Below are 22,206 nucleotides of genomic sequence, written 5' to 3' on the forward strand. Positions count from 1 at the left end.
AAAAATCAGGAAAACTGAAAATAGTTTCAAGAGTTATGGGATACTATCAAATGATAAGAAGTATGCATTTAAGGAATTTCTATAGATGTGGAAGGAGAGAATAAATTAGAAGGCCTATTCTTCAAAACAATAGCAGAAAACAACCCTAATTTGGAGAAACAAAGTGACATCCAAGTACAGGAAAGACATAGAACTTCTCATAGACATGGCTGGAAAAGGTCTTCACTATGACACATTGTAGTCAAACTTTCAAATGTAAAGCATAAAGAAATTATTCTAAAATGTGCACAAGAGAAATGCCAGATTACTCTCAGAAGATCTCCAATGAGAATAAACAGATGATTTCTCATCAGCAACCCTACAGACTATGAGAGAATGGAGAGAGAGTCCAAGTTCCAAAAGAATGTAACTCAGAATATTATACCCAGGAAAGCACTCATTTATAAAGAAGGTGAAAGAAAAACCTTCTAAAATGCACAGATACTGAAAGAATTTGTTGCCACTGACCCAGTGTTACAAATGCTGCTGCAGGAGGTTCTACATGGTTGTGTCCAAGCATTTTGTAGTAATGTGTCCATGTGGCATTGGTGTCTGAGATGGCAGGCAGGGTTCTGCATGCAGTTAAAAGGCTGGGGGGCACCACTAGTGTAAGCTTGTACTTATCACACCAGAGACCCTGCGAGGGCCCAGAGCACTGATGTGCTGCACTTGTTCTAGGGGGTGAGTGGCTCCTGCTCCAGGAAAGACCTGCAGAACTCACATCCTTTGTGCTGCCTGGCTCAAGGCAGGGTGAGGATGGAGTCCCTGAAAAGCCACATAACTTGCAGCAGAGGGTGGGCTCTGAGAGCCTGAGTTGGTCCTGTAGTGGATTCAGTTTGGGAGGCTTACTGGCGAGATAAGTGGCATGGCAGCATGCAGGTGGAAGGAGAAGACAGAGTGTGGAGGACAACATTAGGACACTGGAGGGAGGGAACAATGGCAAGGAGAACAGAGCCAGGGAGACCAGGGAGCTTGGAAGCTGAGAGGGGAGAGCAAATAGAGGGGACAAGTTGAGGAAAAGGGCCTGGGAGAGGCAATCAGAGTGAGGACATGAGCTGGAACAACACAGCAAGGATGCTAGAGAGGGAGTGGGGAAGGGAGGGCTCTAAGCCAAGCTCCAATGCAATGTGCTCTCTACCTTCTTTTTGTACAATTTAGGTCCTTTTCTCTTTACAGTTTGGGGGCTGTTGGTGGCATGGGAAAGAGTGAGAGTGGCCTGAAGTGGTCCCACCACTGCTGAACACCACAAGTAATATTTAAACCTGGTGCTGAAGACTTCAAAACAATGGTGGGTTATATTTGCTTATTCTCTGAAGTGGAACTTGGATTCTTGTATTCCTTCAACACAACAATACATTGTTCAAAAATTATCTTTATTTGTACCAAATTTGCATTTAATAAGGCCTTAAAATCATTTGTTGAATGGAATTATTTTACAGAAATGTCTCACTGATGTATTTTATTTATAAATCAGTGAATATATCATTTTAAAGGTATCTGTTCTTTGCTAAAGTGTAGAATTTACCAATGATAGCAAGATATCAGTTATGCCATTTTGGATGTAGCATAATCTATAATATTCTATATGCATTTTATATGAACAGTCATAATTGTTCCCAAGTGGGAGATTCTAAAGATCATACTGTTTTATTACTTTTAGATATGTGTGTTTATATATTTGGTCGAGATATTTTTTCATCATTTGGTAATTATACTTTCACCTTCTAAGTATAATGTATCCAATTAGGTAAACTTCCCTTTTAAAACAAGGTGGCTATTTTTGTAAAACCTATCTGGAAAAAAAGATGTTATGAAGTTGACAGAACAACTTATTTGAACTTTTTAACTTTATATTCAATGGTATGTGTCTGTGCTGTTTCTCATAAGAAGAATTAAGCATAATACAAATTACCATTTGTTTTGAGAAACAGCAAGCATGCACGAAATGAGGCCCTTGGGAAATTAGCCACCAAACTGTTGTAGATCGAACATCGAAGCAATCATAAAGAAAGGGAGATCCAGATTTGGGAATTTTGAAACAAAGTTTTAAGGTCATCTTAAAGAAAATAAAATTTATTAATACAAAATGGGCCAGTGCAAGGGAGGCACCCAGAAACTGAGGTTAGACAGGCTGTTTACACCATGGCACTGAATGGTGAACACTAGGAAAAAATATTCATGGCTATGTCTAAAAATAAATCAGGCTCTTAAAACAATTATTTTATCATTTGTGTTTTGAAAGCTATCTGTTACATTCTAATGGAGAAAAGTGTGTGACGACTCCTTTTCAGGCTTTGCTCTTTGTCATGATGTTATTACACTGTCACTGTTGCTGCACAACCACTACCTGTGTTACCACAAGAGGATTAATTGCAGAATATCAATGCAAAAAGATGGCCTCTAAAAATGTTCATTTCTGTGAAAAGGACATAATTTTAATAATAGTTTCCCTCTTCTAGAAAAATACCTGAGAATCACTTTTATGCTGTACTATGTGTCAAATGGAAAAAGTTGAATAGGGAGAAAACCAGTAGATTTGTCCTTTCATCTTCATCTACAGGCAAGGACCCAGTAAATGTGTAATTATTCTTTGGAAATTATAAAGAAACGACCATCACTGACTTATGTGTAGCTTTTTACATTATGCATTTATATATTTAATAGATAAATGTATACATGAATGCTTTCTACATAGAGGCTCATTGTTTATATCTAAAACTTTTAAAGTAATTGAGGATTTAAAATGAAGTACAACAAAACGTGCTTTTGCTAATGTGAAAGGTATGATAACTTCTTAAACAGATCTGCCTTGAAGTAGAAGAAAATATCAAACATCAGTTTTCCATAACCCTTTTCTCTGTATAACAATTAGAAAAATATTGGCATAAATTTTAGATAACATTAAGTATAGAAATATTAAATTTGAATATATGTTTCTTAGAACTGATTAATTTTTTCTGAGCATGAGGCTATTTCTAACATATAAGGTTGTATTTTTAGTTAACATGTAGAAAATGTGCCCTTGTAAAACACTGAATTACATTAAATTTGTTATATGCAAGTTTTCACTAAGAACATTTTGAGTTTCTATAATGCTACAAAGCTAAGTGAAAGAGAGCTTCATCATTGGAGTACAGCACACAGTTCCTCACAGCGTTTTGTGCATAAGGTAAACACATGTAATGAAATGTACGGCTAGTGTTATGAGTTGCTAACTAGCAACAGTGATGACTTTTTAATAGGTGTTCTATTTAGGATTGGCCATATTTGAAATTTAGAATTGTATTTTGTTTTGAGATTTGAACATTTTCTTTTCTATTCAAATACAAATACACTTAGAAGATTATATATCTGTCAGTTATTTGAATTATAAGATGGATGTGTGTAATACCAAGTGGGGTTGTGGGTTGTGAGTTGTGGGGTTGTGGTACAGTGGGTTAAAGCCCTGGTCTGAAGTGCTGGCATCCCATATAGGTGCTGGTTCTTGTCCTGGCTGCTCAACTTCTGACCCAGCTCTCTGCTATGGCCTGGAAAAGCAGTAGAGGATGGAACAAGTCCTTGGGCCCTTGTACCCATGTGGGAGACCCAGAAGAAGCTCCTAGCTCCTAGCTTCAGATCAGCATAGCTCCATCCATTGCGTTCATCTGAGGAGTGAACCAGTGGATGAAAGACCTCTCTCTCTGTCTCTACCTCTCTCTGTAACTCTTTCAAATAAATAAAATAAATCTTTAAAAAATAACAACTGGGGTTAAATTATTTAATATGTATGTGAGCAGAGACATTTGAGAAGGTAGGACTTTCCATAAGAAGAAATAACCACCTTGTAGGTGACATTTATAGAACAGACAACTATGGATATCAGTAACCAAATTATTTTACTTTCATAATTACCTATAGATTAGCCTGTGTATATTAGAGATGATACTGATCTAGCTTTTTTTTTCACACAGACAGCTAAACTTGGAAAATGTACATGTAGCTGAGGGTCATCTAGAACACAGAAGATCATGAGCCTTTGAAAGAAAATGAGAGTCAAAATCTGCAGTTTGCTTGGAACAGCTCTCTTATTCTCAGCTGGTAGCTTTAGGAGATCTGATATTGTTCAGATGGCCTGCTAGGTTGGTGACAGCTTCTACTTATTATTGACATTGAACAGTAATATGGAACTATTATTCTGCAAAAGTATGATGGTTAACCTAATGTTGCATATTACTGCTTTGTTGAAACTGTAACATAGAATTTCACTTATTGGGCTTAAAATGAAGGATTTTGATGAGTTATTTGGTATGTACACTGAATATGTACAAATGAAATACGTGACTACTCTTAAAAGAATAAAGATTAACCACGATAAGTTACATATCAGGTGAATAATCTAATATTTTCATACATTTACTTTTATACACATAGGTGTGTATATGAGAGTTTTCCAAAGGTTCATGGAATCATGCCATGCAATTATACTGTGAAATTTCTATAAACTTTTTGAAGCTACCTTATAAATAAATAGAGATTATAACTATCAATATTATATATAAATATCAATATTATATATAAAACAGTGTATTTCTGGATTGTAGTAAATAAAACGATTCTATTGTGCTTAAACAAATAGAATTCAAATTTTCATATATTGTGTAAACATATCAAAAATTTGTCTAATATATTTAAAATGCTTTAAAAGGTCTTATATTTAGTATGTATGTATAAAGTGTTATATTTCTTTTCAAATATAACAAATTATCACAATTAACATTTGATAATATATTTTAATCATTACATTAGTTACATTAGTAACACTGAACAAATCAAATATTCTGACTAGAAAAACAAACATATCTAGCATTTGATGGTAAAGTAAAATGTAATAATATTTTCTTAGGCTTAACAAGTACTGTAGGTTTGACATTTCAGAAATTCAATACATGGGTCTGCACTATAGCATAGTAGATTAAGCCTCCACCTGCTGTGTCAGCATCTCATATGGGCACTGGCTTGTGTCCTGTCTGCTCCTCTTCTGATCTAGCTCTCTGGTGTCTAAGGCCTGAAAAATCAGTGGAGGATGGTCCAAATTCTTGGGCCCCAGCACCCACATGGGAGACCCAGAAGAAGTTTCTGGCTCCTGGCTTCAAATTGGTCTAACTCTGGCCATCATAGCCATTTCAGGAGTAAACCAGTGGATGGAAGACATTTCTGTCTCTCTCTCCCTATCTCTATAACAGCCTCTCAAATAAATAAATAAATCTTCAAAAAAATCAAGTCCAAAAACAACATGCTACAGAATATATATTTTTTTAAAAAGAGAGAAACTGAATATGCATGGGGCCAGCATGTGGCATAGCAGGTAAAGCCACTGCCTGTGATTTCACCATCCCACATAGACACTGCTTTCTGTCCCAGGTGCTTCACCTCTGATCCAGATCCCTGATAATCGCCTGGGAAAAGCAGTGAAGATTGCCCAAGTGTTTGATTCTCTGCCCCCATGCAGGATAGCTGGATGAAGCTCCCAGCTCCTGGCTTTTGCCTGGTCAAGCGCTGGACCAGGAGTGAACCAGCAAACATTTCTCTCTGTGTCTCTCCCTTTCTCTTTAACTGACTTTCAAAATAAATAAGTAAATCTTAAACAATGAATGCACTCACCAAGCCCACCTTCTGCTTTATTGTACACTTAATGAATGCATTGATAATTCTAACAGATGGAACCAGACTTAAGGAATTAGAGTTTTAATATTTACTAATGTATAGAAATAAAGGCAAGAGATTACATTCAAAAGATGAGTATGAAAATATATTTGATTTTGGAATGTGTTGCAGTTATATTACTATGCATATAGTTTATACTTCAGAATATTCACTTTCTGCAAAATAGTCTATGAAATCCAAACTTTGAAGGAATCAATCTCATTCAATATTATTTGTATAAAGAACTTTTGAATGACCTTGGTAAATTCCATTTTGTGAGATAGTTCTAAACTTGTTTGGCTTGAAAATAGCAGTTTTATTTTTTAAAGTGAAACTATACTTGAATGCCAACATATGAACAGGAAAAACTGTTGCTGAACTGAGAAGCCTAATACACTATCTCTCATCAGCCTCTCCTGCTCTTAGGGGTACTTTCTGAGCTATGTGTTAGGACTGCTAAGGTGTGTAAAACCATTTAAATTTTAAAATTTATGAAGATTTTTATTTCTCTATGATTTTGCTTTAGTTATACTCCATAATTGAGTTAGGCATGCATCTACATTTTTATTGAGAGTAAAGTTTGGACTTTCACTAACTCATTTTTTATCTTCTCATAAATAGATTGCAATAGCAAACCTGAGTTTTCATCAACATATTTTATTCTTTTATTTATGTAACATTGTGCCAGATATATTTGTTTCAAACAATCAATTTTGAAAATTGTTCTTTCCTATGAGAGGCATTTTTTTAAAAATATTTTTTAAATAGATCTATGTACCTAAAAGGCAGAGTGATAGAGGAGAGACAGAAAGGTCTTTCATCTTCTGGTTAACTTCCAAAATGGCTGTAACAGCCAGCACTGGGCCAGCGTGAATCAAGGAGCTTGGAACTACATTCAGGATTTCCACATGGGTTATCAGTGGCTGAACCCACGTGGGTGCAGTGGCCCAAGTACTTGGGCCATCTTGTTCCAGTAGTAATTTCTATGAAACTTGACTGTCCAAATATCCCTACAAATGGTAAGAGAGCAAGAATGTCAAAGAGGATGTAAACAGAGAGAACTCATCTTACCAAACTTAAAATTTACAAAGCTGCAAGAAGTCAGTGTGATACCAGCACAAAAGCAAATAGAGTACTGAGGCAGAATAGAGTCCCCAGTTATTATTTATCAATGTACAGTCTTGCAGCTTCTTGCTAATTTTCCTGGGAAGGCAAAAATGATAGCCCTGGCACCTGAGCCCCAGTAATCAGCAGAGAGATGCTGTCCCTCCTTTTTTTCCCTTCCCTTCCCTTCCCTTCCCTTCCCTTCCCTTCCCTTCCCTTCCATCCTTCCTCCCTCCCTCCTTCCTTCCTTCTTTTCTTCCATCCTTCCTTCCTCTCTCCTCTCTCCCTCTCCCACACCCCCATCTCTCCCTCTCAAACACTTTGCAAAATGTCTCTCCATAGGTAAAATTTAAAATTAAAGCCTCACTTCCAAGCTTTAAAAATTAGCAACAGTATATGTGAACATTATAATAATAAGACATAAAAGAAAACAGGGTATCAGGATCAGATGATTATTTCTGAAATGAGACAAAAATACATAATGGGAGAATTTGGTAAATATAAACACCTAAAATTAAATTTAAAAATTTATGTGCATAAAAACTCATAGTCACAGACCATGGCAACATATGTATAGAAAATATTCAGACATATCTGAATCATGAGAACATTTCATAACTTAATAAGAAAAAGATAGAAAAATTAATAAAAAAGCTCAGGAAAGGCTCCACTACAGAGGAAGTACTGCTATAATTAAGATCTTTGGAAGAAAATATCAGAGAATTACAAAATTAAAACAACACAGCAATGGATATCCTTCAGGTTGCCACAATTCTTGGTCTGAAACCACAAAACCATAATTTGGGAAACAAGAATACTTATTAGTTCCTGGTAGCAAAATCCATATATACATACTATTTGGACTTAAGTGTGATGAACATTATTAAAGTTGTTGCTATATCTTAACAACCAGTAATTCTAAATCTGGTGTACTTTGGCCAATATGAACATAGAGTTACATAAAAAGATGTTGTGAAACTGCACATAGGAACCACAGGGCCAGAATTTTGGCACAACAGGTTAAGCCTCCATCTGCAGTGCTGGCATCCCATATAGATACCAGCTTGAGTCCTAGCTGTTTCACTTCCAATCCAACTCCCTGCCAGTGTACCTGGGGAAGCAGTGGAAGATGGCCCAAGTCCTTCAGCCCTTGCACCCATGTAAAAGACCCAGAAGAATCTCCTGGCTCCTGGTTTCAGCCTGGCTCAGCCTTGACTGTTGAGGCCATCTGGAGAGTGAACCAGTGGATGAAAGATTTCTCTCTATATATCTCTCATCTCAATAACTCTGACTTTCAAATGAATAAATAAACCTTTAAAAAAAAGCAATCTTACATACCACTGAGTAACAGACTGGTTTATTCATACAATAGAATAAAGTACAGTAGATAAACAGCTTTTATGCAATTGCTTCTATAGCAGTGTTGCAGTTGATTTATCAACAATGTTGCAGTGGGTTCATTTCTGAGAGGAGCAGCGTGGTGGGGGCAAGAGGCGTGGAGTCAACACACAGACCCCGGGAGTCGGGTGAAAGCAGGCTTGAGGCGAGTAGCCCTTAGACTCATTTATTACAGTTGGTACAACAGCTTATATACCCAAGACCAGCCAATCTGGTCAAAGGGTGGTCTATGCCCCAACCAATCACAGCCTGTTGCCAGGCAGTTTCCAAAGCCATCCAATCACAGCCTGTTACCAGGCAGTTTGCAATCCATCCAATCACAGCCTGTTGCCAGGCAGGCTCTGTTGCCAGGTGGGTTTCAAAGCCATTCCTGAGTAACTGATGCTTGCTTGCCAGTGGCCACCTTGGCATGGCCTTCTCATTCTACTACATTTCCCCCTTTTCATTTATTTTTGAGCAACGGGAGGCATGATTATTTGCCATACCATTGTCGACCCCATTTCCATGTGGTCTCCGTATGCTGCTGTGCCTGTCTTAGGTTGTCCCCCAGGGGATCTTACCCGTCATTGACTAACCAGTGCTCAAATCGAGAGACCACAGGATTGCTTGCTCAGATAGGGGTAGGAATGAGGAATAATTGTTATCAGGAATGGCATGACCACACACAGGCTGTGGGCCATTTGAGTGGATGACCAGAGCTAGTGGGGTACACAACAGTAACAGATATGGCTTTGGACAGTTTCTCAGGGTAGGATGATAGGGCAGGTGCGTCTGCTAACAAGGCAGAGTCTCGGTCTTGTTCAGCTGGTTCTGGTTGGCTGTCATTTGCAGGCTTGATGTTTCTGGCTGGTACCCAAATGGGCTGTTCCACATTCTCTGGAAAGACACAAGCATATCCTCGACCTTTGGTTAATAGAAGCTTTTTTACAGGTGTTGGAATCCAGGGCCTGAATTTTGCATACACTTTGACATTAACAGCAAACATACTGATGGCATGGGTTCTAGCGGCTGCCCTGATAGCCTGGGGTGCCCAAGAACTGCCACAAATGTGGGGATCCTCACTGGATACAAGTGGGATGACCTTGCATGAGTTATTGTGTAGAGGTCCTTTAAGTTCATCCCACAGGTATGTGGGGGGTGGCTGACTAGGCATTGCTACCTTGTTTTCTACCTTGTTTTTTCACTGTCAGAGCCCTCTCTCCCTAAGTCATCAACCATTGTCTGTGAGACAGGGACCTGGAGTGTCAGGCTCTTATCACTCACAGAATCACTATCATTGTTGATCTGCACAGGATTCTGAGAGGGGGGTATCTTTCCCATGTCTGAGCACTTAAGAGCCGCATGGTATGCCAACTCTAGCCAAAGGAAAGACACGTACAGCACTGCTGCCATAACAAAGGAAATTCCTGGCACCTCAGCTGTTGATGGCATTTTGCTGGAGGTTTCCCTACGTTAGACAAACAGACAGTAGTGTATCAGATCGTACGTGTGTCCTGTGCTTAGTGGGGGACTTCCTTGATTCGTTAGGTCAAGGCCGTATGCCCACAGAGTGTCTCCGGAGCATTACCTCTCTTGAGTGAGGGAAGATGACTTGGTTCCAAATTCTGGGATGATCAGTCCCTTATGTGAATTCGCTGGGTGAACTGAAAGTAAAAGGAGGAGCCGAGAAGTGACGTACGCTTCTGGGCAGTGTGTGCTAATCTGGGGTCACTTAGACCGAGGACAAGGACAAGGGAAGGGGCATAGGAGGGGTTTCTGTGCTCACCCTCACAGAACCGAACAGAACACAAAACACCGAGGGGCCTACTTGCCAAAATCCAGGGGGGACCTCGCTGAGTCCAACACACTGTCTCTTTCTCAGTCACGTTGCCGCACCAGATGTTGCCATTGATTTCTCAACAATGTTGCAGTGGGTTCATTTCTTAGAGGAGCAGCGTGGTGGGGCAAGAGGCGCAGAGTCAACACACAGACCCCGGGAGTCGGGTGAAAGCAGACTTGAGGTAAGCAGCCTGCAGACTCATTTATTACAGTTGGTACAACAGCTTATATAGCCAAGACCAGCCAATCTGGTCAAGGGGCGGTCTATGCCCCAACCAATCACAGCCTGTTGCCAGGCAGTTTCCAGAGCCATCCAATCACAGCCTGTTACCAGGCAGTTTCAAATCAATCCAATCACAGCCTGTTGCCAGGCAGGCTCTGTTGCCAGGTGGGTTTCAAAGCCATTCCTGAGTAACTGATGCTTGCTTGCCAGTGGCCACCTTGGCATGGCCTTCTCATTCCACTACATAGCAGGACACATATTCCTGAATAATCACTGTTCTGCAAGTGGCTGGTGAGAAATAATGAAGTATGTGGGACAGATTATGGTCAAAAATTTTAAGAAGCCCCCCAAATTTTGAAACTTTATAACCAAAGCAATAATAATTTCAATAAACATGAACTAATAGTTAAATTATAAAACTGCTGATCTTTAGTAGTAAGATGCTTGAGAACATACAGTACCATATCTTTTGAAAATATTATAAAAAGTAGTTTTATCAAGACAGGGTACCTGAACAAGGTACCCTTCCTCCCCTGAAGCACTGGGACCATTACTATTAATAATATATTCCCCAGAGTCATCGGAATGCAGGACCTAGAAAAGATGTCACATGAATTCCACTTCTTCAGGCACACAATCCGCAGAAAACATGTATTCATCCTGTAGGACCAGGGCAAGTTCTTCTTCACATTGTCTATGCTGGGACTGGGGCTTTTGTGTTATAAACCCCGCATTACCCATTGCCACCCAACAGGACCTGGAGAAGATCCCATACTCATCACATAATCTTAGGTCCATAACTATTGTTGCCACAAGTCTCAGAATCACTTGGGCTTTCCTAGTTGGACAAGGTAACCCCAACTATATCCCACACCACAAGGATCATGACTACAGCTAACACAACCCTCAGGTTTCTGACACTCAACTCTCTGTTAACTGAAAACACACACCTTTCGAAGCACATGTCCGTGTCAAAATCATTCTAGCATTGCAGTGAACTGCTGCAGACTAGACAACTGTGACACTCATAGACCCCACTGATACTGATTATAACTGATATTATCAGTTAGAGGTTACTCTTCTGGGAGGATGAAAAAGGAATAAGACTGTAGTTCCCTTTGTAAATGTTTATTCTTTTCTACTTAAAAGAGTAGAAATTTATTAAAACATCATTTATTACATCTCATTGTTGAATACATACCTCTTTTATGTTCAAATATTTTGAATGTGTAAATTTTTTAAAATTGTGAAGAACATAATTTAAATAAAATATATTATATATATTTAAAACACTTGACTAAAATAATGTCTTCTGAGGTGTTTGCTTGCTTATAAATGAAATATATAATTCCTTAGGAAAACATAAATATTGAATGATAAATTATATTACTATAAATTAGACATTGACATTTTTATGATAATTTTAACATCAAAGGTATGTTTGGTTTGGTATATTAAAAAGTAATTTCAAAGATTAAACTGGTAAAATTGCAAGATTTAGAACAAACATTCCGTATCTAAATTAACAGCAAAAAGTTTGTCTAATTCTAAAACAAATTACCAAGTTTTAATAAATAGAATTGATATTTGTTTAAATTCTTCTAAAATAGTTCTATTTTGATGAAATATGATTTTAAAATAATTATATACTGAATCAATCTTCTGTATATAAAGACAATTGGAAATGAAAAAAAATAACCTGGTGTTAAATTGGAAATGGCATAGAAAATTAATTAATTTTTTAAAAAAAATATTATGTAGGATCTCTGTCTTTAATGTGCTGTACACTGTTATTTAATGCTATAACTAGTACTCCAACAGTATTTTTTTCACTTTGTGTTGCTATATGGGGGCAAACTGTTGAAATCTTTACCTAATATATACTAAACTAACCTTCTGTATATAAAGAGAATTGAAAATGAATCTTGATTTGAATGGAAGGGGAGAGGGAGCAGGAAAGGGGAGGGATGTGGGTGGGAGGGAATTTATGGGAGGGGGAAGCCATTGTAACCCATAAGCTGTACTTTGGAAATTTATATTCATTAAATTAAAAGTTTAATAAAGAAAAAAATAATATGCAAAGCAGTGGGGAATAGAACATTGTTAAATAAGCATTTTTGAAAAAAACTGAACAGCTATCTAAAGTTTTTTGATATATTTGTATCATACTATATCCCAAATATCATCAGCCCTGAATCGAAGTCTAATTAAATAAACCTCAGAATAATTAAGAACATTAAATACCAAATGTTCCAGTTGGGACCAGGAATCAGTGTTTTCAAGATTCCCAGGTGATCCCCGTTTGTATCCTGAGATCGACACATATGTAGCATGGATATATCATCTAGATTAAATAACAAATCCTATGCAAGAGAGGAAGATATTTGCTATAACAAACATCATGTAACAAGTCTGGATATTTTGGGAAAGAATTAGAATTGCTACCTCACTTTCAAGATCAACATGATTTAAAATTCCAAAATGAATTGTATAAATTATGAATGAGATTGAGATAAACTACACTATCAATTTGCTCATAATTTCTTTTAGTTTACTCATAATCTTAATCAGAAGAAAGCTTTCCTAAGTCAAACAACTTTACCTTTTTAAATGAACATGTATACTTTTATGGTAAGCTCATAAAAGTGCTGTATACAATATAAATTATTCTCACTTCTATATTTAATATTTATATCATTGGCAGTTTCTTTACAACTGGTAATGTAAATGTGACTGCCTATATTATAAAATATTCATCAATTAATTTCACTACAAAAAGAATACTAACACAGTCTATGTGGCAGGAATGTTTCCTGAGCTGTGGATGAAGTGACGCCTTATAATTCCCTGCCTTCAGGAGTTTACTGTGTAGGGGAAGAAAGCATAGGACTAGTTTAACAAATATCAGAGGTAAAAACATGAAGAGGAAATGAAGGGGCTAGAGCAGCAATAAAGGGTTTACTGGGAGTAAATAGAGTAGTCAGGGAAGGATTCACTAAAAAGTTAACTTCTAACTCCCAATCTGGGTGGCCAGATCCTACAGGGTTTCACAGGAATGGAAGAACTGGACCTTTTACTCTGAGTGAGATGGGAGCTTCCTGAGAGGCTGAGCAGGGGAGCACCATGATGTGAGCTTTAAAGGGTTCTTGTCTGGGTTCCAGAATTCAGGAGGGTTCTTCATAAAAATTCAAACTGCAGAAAAATAACAAGGATGCCAACATGGAATAAGAATAAAGCATAGAATTACTTCCCTTCATTAATTCAAAATCTATTGAGAACACTGTGGATATATGGTTAGGATTTAAAAAAAAAACTGAGATAGTTGTGGATTTCTACCCTCACAGGGAATTAAAACAAAGAACACAGGATGACTTCCTGTCTTGGGTAAGAGGGAGAATTAGGGAAGTCTTCTTAGGGCACTTGGCCTTTTGCTTACCATAAAATCTAAGCCTCTCAACATGTGCTAGGTCTCTTGCTAACTGCTAGATTCCTGGTATTTAAAATAGTTCTTGACACATAGTCAGCAAGCAGTAGGGATTTGATTTTTATTGATAGAATAAATATGTATATGCAGCTATGTATGGAGAAGAGCATTCAAGATAATCACATAAGTCAAACCCCACAAAATATAAAGAATTGGAGCTTGTTTCCTCAGTCATATTTGCTTAAGCAAATGAAAATAGTGGTAAATGGTGTTAAAAGCATAGAATGTGGACAAAACTCAGAAGACTTTACTGGACTTGTGGAAGCATCATGACCATTTTTCTTAACAATTGTGAAGCTCCAGATTTGAGTAGTGCTAGGAATAGAACTTGTACAGGAAAGATCAGTGTAATAAGACTAATAATGGATTGAGCCACTCAACCAATCAGTGGGTAGAATATATAGACCAATTAGGGTGAGCCATGCAAATCTAGAAAAAATATGATGAAGGCTTCAGCACATGGTTATCATTTGGTCCTTTCATCATTAGTACATCCACTGAACTGAGTAGGCATTAGTACATCTTAGCATGGCTATATATTTATTTATACTATAATTGTTTTGCATCTTCTTTTTTAACTGACAATATAACATGTTTGGCACATGTGGTAGATACCTCTAATGATCCCCAAGAAGAGGATCTTCCCTTTCTACAGTAATAAGACAGTTCAAGTTTCAGTTGTACACAGATACTAGTTGGGGCTTATTTACCTGTATCTTAGAACTAGCTGTTTCCATTAAACTAAGTTTTGGCTATGGATTCCAGAATGACACTTCTGGAACTTGTTGCCATAATAACAAAACTGCTTGTGATCCAGTTCCTCTTGGCTCATTCTTACTGATTGCCCTTTACTCATTTTTCTCTTTGCCTGCGTGAAGTAGGTGTTGAGGAGTACACATTTTGAAACTGTTGAGATTTCTTAGCTCATTTCCTGATGAGATAGATATGCAGACCTGAGAGTTCTTCAATGGTCAGTGTTTCAAGGCCTTTGCTAAAAGGTGAAATACAGGTGTATTACTGAATTCTAGCCAGTGGGATATAAGTGAAAGAGGGATGCAGCATCTGAGTCATGCTCATGGTTTCAGTCCTTTACTTCCTTTTCCTCCTTCCTGTGGGTGGTGTTTGATGGTGGTGTTTGATGGTGGTGTATGATCCTGGTGTTCACTCCTGGTAAGCCCACCTTGGTCCAGTAATCCTGTAGGACACAGGGAAGAATTTAGAAGAGTTGTATTTCATGGGGAAAAACTGCAACTTCTTAAGATTACTTACAAATTGGAATTTTGATATGTGACAGAGACAATTTTCATCTTATTTAAATTATTGTTATTTGGTCTCTGCTATAGCAGCCAATTCAAAATATTACTATAAAATGTATGGATCATTATCACTTTGCATCACATGAAATATGATTGATAAATATAAAACTGCTTATGTTTATAAAATAACATTATTTCTCCCATTCCTTCAACCAGGAGCATAGATCATCTATAGAGGAGGATCTGTGTATTATAAAGTTGAATTTGAAGTGACTTTCTCTACCATATCTGAAAGTGTAGAGTAGCACAGAAAGCATCCACTATCTTCTGAGATGAACACAACACACTATGGGTTATTGGTTTCTGGTCATGTGTTCTACCAGACCCCAAATAAGGCCATTAAAGGAAAATCAGCTATGAGATAATCAAATTCTGTGTTATTTCCTATCATTCTTTATAGGCAAATACTTTAATAACATTAATTTGGATATTACTCTCTGATTTCAGAGCTTTTGGGTTACTTGCTTTCATATAGATTGCAGCAAAAATTTCTTAAAAAAGAATCACTATTAAAAACAATTGGCATCATGATTTTAGTAAACTTTCCATTAACATTTATCATTATTTGGTAGGTAATTTTGAATTCTTACAGATTATCACTTTAAATAGATTTATGCTTGCATACCCCATTTGACCAAATTTATTTTTGATCTAGCTTGAATATTTATATGACTATTAGCACCCTCAAAGGAAACATTGGGAATGTATATAGTTCCACTTAACTTGTGCAACAAACCATTAAAATGGTGACTATCTAATTAATTAGCTGTACTTTGACAGAGTTCACGTTTCCCTGGAAACATGGTGGCTTTGGGAAGAAGAGACTATAATTAAGGCAAGTGGGAAATTGGCATACACATTCTGAACAGAAAAAGGCCTTCAGAAAGAGACTAGAATATTTTCCTTTGTAATGCTGAAAAGTCTACACTGCTGAAGACAAAAATGGTGAAATGTAAATACTGGATAGGGAAAAAATGTTCATTTCTTGTCACGTTGAAGTTACATTGTATATTTAGTGTTGTTTTCCTCTTATGAAGACTTTTTTATGGTTTTGTTGTTTTTCCTTGAAGTGTTAAGGATGAGGACTATGTTGATCCAAAATCCCCACACTGTACTTAGTAAATAGTGGGTGTTCAAAATGGTTATTGAGTGAATAAATGCAAATAATATTTACATCCAAATGTTATGATTTATAAAAAAGTTAAGAAGGATTTATCCAGTAAGAGAAAGCTATCGACACTAAGAGATTTTACCTTCATGATGTGAAAAATGGAAGAAGATAACAATCTCAGATAACTTAACTATATGGAACACTGCTTCATATTCTTTTTTAATATTGTAGACATATTTCTCATGTCTGACAATACTAAAATCCTTGGTTTTTCAGAACTATGACTTTAGATGTAAGGCTATGTTATTGAATTGCTAATTTAGAAAGGTATGAACATGTGCCTAGAAAAAATGATCACTTTTCTTACACAATTTTGAAGTTAAAATATAACATTGAAAAATCAGCAAAATTATAATTATAAATACTGTGTAAAAGAAAAACTGAATGATGAACTTGAATTTCTGAGAGTTGAATACACTTGACTGTCATGAAAGCCTATTCATGTAAAATTTCATGAAAAAGGAATGCAGCAAGTACACCAAGAATGAATTTTAGTTTATTCCCAATGATGTTAAATAATATCAACTGACATACATTTCCAAAGTGAGACTATCAATTTGTGTAGCAGCAAGCCAATTTGATCTAAAGGTTTACAATAATATTTCATAGTTTAGTAATGAAGTATTATGTTTTCAACACATAAATAAAACAAATAATATAACACTGGAAACTTCATTTCACTCCTTCATTTCACAAAGGAGTTAGCATGTAATGCATCAGATCCTCCAAAGGTGTCAATTATAAAGATTTGGAAGCTGCACTTCTTTATTTAATGTCTTCTCACTCAGGTTAGTTTAATTGCCAAAATCTGCTTTTGCACACCAAATTCAAAACTATGTAACAAATGTTAAGATTTTTTAAAAATAACCTGTTCTGCGTGCAGCTAAACCAGGTGTGCATCCTAAATATCTTTTAACAGTATTTAGAATAACTTTTATTACCACAAACAATAGAAAGGAAATATGAATTGCATTAAAAGGCAGAGCTACCTGAAATAAAGCTTGGAATCTTTAAAGGATATCATGCACAAGGCCTATCAGGAGACAGGTTTCATATTGATTGCTTTTCAGTATTCTCACAGCTGCTACCATTTTGTAAGAATGTTGTTAGAGTAACTGCTAGGATACTCTAAAACTTCTAAGGTTAAATAGATGAAATTTCTTATTGTGGATGATTTAATGAGTTTACGTTCTCAGTTGTCTATCAGCTCATGCTACACTTTTCAAGTTTCTCAAAGCAAAGAGCTCGCCTTCTATAAGGTCCTTTGCTAACTGGGGCTAGTTTTGGAACACATTGTTGCACATGAATAACTGTAATTTTGGTCAAAGATGATCAAGGAAAGTGGCTCAGAAATCATCCCAGGGCGGCAAATCTCTGCATCTCGTGTCCCCTAACTTTGAGCGAGCACATTTAATTCAGGAAAATCACTTACAAATGAGTTTTTCCACCATGGTTTAACTGTGAAGTCTTCAGAAACTAAGGAGTGAGGCTGGTGCTCCCGCAGCACCTAATGTGACAGCAGCTTGGTCCTCTTCAGCATCCTGTCAGGGCGTTTGCTCAGTCTCGGTCTCCACTTCTGCTACCATCTTCCTAGAAATGGACTTGTTCTCATAAAGAGTATAGTGAAACACTGGAATTCATGGTTGTGAGCAGGAGGTATGCAAAAATGTAAAAATGCACGTCAGTTATAGAATTTCACCCTCTCATAGGGCCCAGGTTGTTCCAGATGTTGGGCAGCTCCTGTGTGAAGGGAGTTTAGGGAAGCCAGGGGCAGGAAGGCAGCCAAATCCTCCCTAGAGCTTCAGAGCTTCCAAAGCTGGGCCTCCCCGTTGCTAAGCAACTCACCAACGTGGCAGGCAATAGACCCGCCTTCTGTGACGTGTGCTACCCCAGCCTTCCACTAGAAAGAGCAGCGAAGCCGCGTGCTGTGCTAGGAGGTACTGCCTCTCCAAACAAGGACTCCCGGGATGGCCCTGGCTGCGGGGCACCTGTGCCTGCGCATCCTCATGGCTGGGAGACAGGTGAGGTGGCCTGGAGGATTTCACAGGACTGCACAGCTGGTGAGAGGGACTGTGGGATAGCAGGTACATATGCCCCTCACTTCCTTGCTTCCTCCTGCTGCCCAGGGACCATGACAGGTACGTGGGTGCCTGCCAGGTGTGCCTCTCTGCGCCGCCTTGCTCCTGGACGTGGTGCAGCCGACCGGGACCCCTGAGTGTATACGAGGAACACCTGTCTTCTGTCTGCAATGCCGGGCTCAGGGGCCTCTCGCCACTGGTCCGGCCCCTGTGAGGTGCAGAATACGTGTGTGTCCTCAGACTCCAGTCTCACCCAGCCCACTGAACAAGGTGCCAGCCAAATCCCACTTTTCCAGGGATTCAGGGTCATCGGTGGACCCTCAGCGAGGCAGGCCTGGTCCCCGAAGGAGCCAGGTCGCCTGCCTTTTAGCTTAGGAGAGCGCAGGAGGAAGCCCCAGAGAAGCAATGAATACAATGGAAGGAACCTGGCCATGAAGGCTGGGATCTCAGGAAGCGGCCCCACGTGGATGTGAACTTTTAGCTCCTGGGATCTTTCTTTTAAATCTCTGTTTGAAGGTCTGAGTGAAAGCATTAGGTGTAAATAATACAGAGATTGAATCTACCTTTTGCAGAATGAATGAGCTTTATATATATATATATATATATATATATATATATATATATATATACATATACATATACATATACATATACATATATATATATATAATGACGTAGATGCAGTTTTGCAAATGAAACTGTGGAAGTGGCTGTTAGGGTTGTTTATAGATGCTGTCAAGCAGAAAATCAGCGAACATCCTTTTCCAGGGTTATTAGGTAAAAAGTTACCTTAGTGGTTAGCCCAGAATTAGGGAAGTGTGAATTATGTTTATAAAACATGCCTACTTAAAGGGTTTTGCTGCTGCAAAGATGAGCATGAGATTACATTTAGAAGGTTTAGAGGAATCCATGATTATTCTTGACATATTTCATTTACAAAACACTTTTGATTGCAACAAACATGTTACATGGAGAATATAAAGTAGTTTTCAAATAGTGTTCTTTCTTGGGTTACAGCTATTGCTTCGCATGGTACAAGTTAAGTGTGCATTGCAACAAAAATAAAGTCCATGCCTCCCCCTAAGAAATGCACATTACCTATAAAAATCATGTAGACAATGTGTAACAAATAATTTTATTCCCCTAATTACACTAATTCTGTCTGTGTACACATTTCAATTAAAAAAAACTTAGCCAGTTATGGACTTGGATGTGTTGAACAATGTTAAACCTAGGTGGATGTGAAAGCAATTGAAAGGAAACCCTAAATGTGATGGATTTTGAGTTTTTGTGACTAAACATTGAAACAAGAAAAGGCATAATGCTTACCCAGTGATCAGCTGGATATATAACTCACACATATACATATATAAAATGTTGAATAAAGATGTGCTACTCAGTGCTTGCTCTTTCATGCCTATATCCTTTCTAATGAGTATACCTTCCTATATGCAAAAACACTGTTCCACTTTACTTAACTCTTGGCTTACATTTGAGGAAAAATTAAAATTATGTGTTCCCAGAGGGAGAGCAATAAGAGGAAAGATTATTTCTTCAATCCAATAAAATAACCTTGCTTTCAATTTCTCAAAATTGAGGATTCCCTTCCTGGCATGGGGACTGTTTCAAAAGCAACTACATTTTCCCCTCAGATTATGATTGATGTTAAATAACCTGGCCCAGGCAGCTACAGAAAGGTATTTAGGTGGAATCTGGTGAAAAACTATACCTTAAAATTTTTTTATAAAGCTTTTATTTATATAAGGAGAAAAAAAAATTCATATATCTCATATAGAGAGAATTAGGAGCATAGTGAAATTCCCACTCTAGTCTCATTTCCACTCTCCCTCCTCCTTCCTTTCTTACCCTTTCTTTTAATTTTTACAGTGATATAAGTTCAGTTTATTGCCTTTGTGAGAAGTGTGGAGAAGGACTTCAAGATAATACAAGACAGAAAAGAGAAGCTTAAGAAAATTTAACTTAGCAAAATGTAATTTGGTGCTGGCACTGTGGTGCAGTGGGTTAACACTCTGGTCTGAAGCACTGGCATCCCATATGGGTGCCAGTTCTAGTCCTAGCTGCTCCTCTTCTGATCCAGCTCTCTGCTATGGCCTGGGATAGCAGTAGATGGCCTGAGTCCTTGGGCCCCTCACACACATGGGAGACCTGGAAGAAGCTCCTGGCTCCTGGCTTTGGATTGGCACAGCTCCAGCCATTGCAGCCATCTGGGGAGTGAACCAGTGGATGGAAGACCTCTCTCTCTGTGTCTGCCTCTCTGTAACTCTGTCTTTCAAATAAATAAAAAAATCTTTTTTTTTAAAGTAATTTGGTCACCTCTATTAGTATTATGCTTCTACTTTCTTCAAAAAAAAAACCCCACAATTCTTTGCATTTAAAATGAAATTTAGTGGTGATATGTGCAAGATGTTCTAAATGTCCTATAGAAATAGATTTAGTCATCTGAGTAATCTGTATTCAAGTACATGTGTATATATACAGTGTTGTCAGTACTAAAGTTAAAATTCAATGTCATAGCCAGCGCCGTGGCTTAACAGGCTAATCCTCCGCCTTGCGGTGCTGGCACACCGGGTTCTAGTCCCGGTTGGGGTGCCGGATTCTATCCCGGTTGCCCCTCTTCCAGGCCAGCTCTCTGCTATGGCCCGGGAGGGCAGTGGAGGATGGCCCAAGTGCTTGGGCCCTGCACGCACATGGGAGACCAGGAGAAGCACCTGGCTCCTGGCTTCGGATCAGCGCGATGCACCGGCCGCAGCGGCCATTGGAGGGTGAACCAACGGCAAAAAGGAAGTCCTTCCTCTCTCTCTCTCACTATCCACTCTGCCTGTCAAAAAAAAAAAATCAATGCATATTTTTAAATTTTTGATTAAGAAATGCAATAATTAGAAAAGTTTCTTCTATAGCTTATTTAACTCAACATCTTTCAAAGAATGTGTTTGCATTTACAGATTCACTCCACAGTAGTCCCTGCTATGTCCATAATTTTACAGAATAATTATGTACATACTCTCCAGTAAGCACTCTATCATCCTACAAACTATTTCTATCTTTCCACTTACATATGTAAGCATACGTGTAAAATATTTTTCTGAATGATGTTGAAGTTTGCTAGATTTTTTTCCAAATTGCTCTGAAATAACTTGCCCTACTTCACTCTTATATAAAACCTCTACCATAACAGCAAGGTAGCAAAGAGCTTTCCTGCCCTCCAAGGCTGAAAGTTACCAAAGACATCCTTTCCAGGATTGACTCAGCTTGCATTAGCTGTCCCCTGGCTGCATATGCCCTGTTCCCCACTTCCATCACACCCCAGGCATGGCGGCTTTCAGTGCACAAGCTGCTCAGTGTCTTTGGTGTTCCTCTCTCTGGCAATGTTCGTGAGAACTCAGATTTACCCCCTATGTGCCATCAAATATTCTACTTTTGTCTTCCCAGTAGATGAAAAACAGTATATATTTTAATTTTTTAAAATGAATTTACAAAGAAAAAAATCCACATTATATAATGCCTTAGTTTCACAAAAATGAGCCCAGTAATTGAGCACCTATTGTGTGTCTCATACTGTGAATAAAACATAAAATGCCCTATATTCATGAATGTGTAGTCTAATCACTATTTACCCATAATTGTACATTTTAAAATCTTGCACACTGCAGTACATTTTATAGTCTCAGAATTTATATTTCTAGTTGAATTCCACTATATTGTCCATACATGAGACTCAAAACAGACATGTATACTCTTAAATCAGTAAGAGCAATTTGGGAATTACCTTTTATAAATGCTTATTATGTCTGCTGGTATATCTATTACTGCCCTACCTAATTATTCATTTCTACTCAGAATTATCACTGAACAATATATAATAATATATACCT

Source organism: Lepus europaeus, unplaced genomic scaffold, assembly GCF_033115175.1.
Source record: "Lepus europaeus isolate LE1 unplaced genomic scaffold, mLepTim1.pri SCAFFOLD_3_1, whole genome shotgun sequence".
NCBI classification, from domain to species: Eukaryota; Metazoa; Chordata; class Mammalia; order Lagomorpha; family Leporidae; genus Lepus; species Lepus europaeus.